The 515-nt window shown below is 36.7% G+C and overlaps 1 protein-coding gene across 1 annotated transcript in view; it reads right to left on the bottom strand.

The window, feature by feature from the left end:
* Window positions 1–515, bottom strand: part of UNC80 (unc-80 homolog (C. elegans)) — a 230278-nt gene that overhangs the window by 101142 nt on the left and 128621 nt on the right. The window lies entirely within an intron of this gene.

Genomic DNA, 515 nt, shown 5'->3' with positions numbered 1-515 from the left:
TATTTTTGTGTATGGTGTTAGAAAGTGTTCTAGTTTCATTCTTTTACAAGTGGTTGACCAGATTTCCCAGCACCACTTGTTAAGAGGGTGGGAAGATTTGGGAGAATGGCATTGAAACATGTAAAATATCAAGTATGAAACGAGTCGCCAGTCCAGGTTCGATGCACGATACTGGATGCTTGGGGCTAGTGCACTGGGACGACCCAGAGGGATGGTATGGGGAGGGAGGAGGGGGGAGGGTTCAGGATGGGGAACACATGTATACCTGTGGCAGATTCATTTTGATATTTGGCAAAACTAATACAATTATGTAAAGTTTAAAAATTAAATAAAATTTAAAAAAAGAAAATTTAAAAAAAGGAAAAGAATATAAAAAAAGATTATATATATGTCTAACTAAACCACTTTGCTATATAGTAGGAACACAACACTGTAAAGCGACGACACTTCAATTTTTAAAAAGTGATAAAAAAGATGGAAGTTTCTCATCATATGCAGCCCTCTTTGTCAGAAGT

This window comes from Bison bison, unplaced genomic scaffold (genome assembly GCF_000754665.1).
Source record: "Bison bison bison isolate TAMUID 2011002044 unplaced genomic scaffold, Bison_UMD1.0 scf7180017864471, whole genome shotgun sequence".
Classification (NCBI taxonomy): Eukaryota; Metazoa; Chordata; class Mammalia; order Artiodactyla; family Bovidae; genus Bison; species Bison bison.
This window is presented reverse-complemented; position numbering and strand designations above follow the sequence as displayed.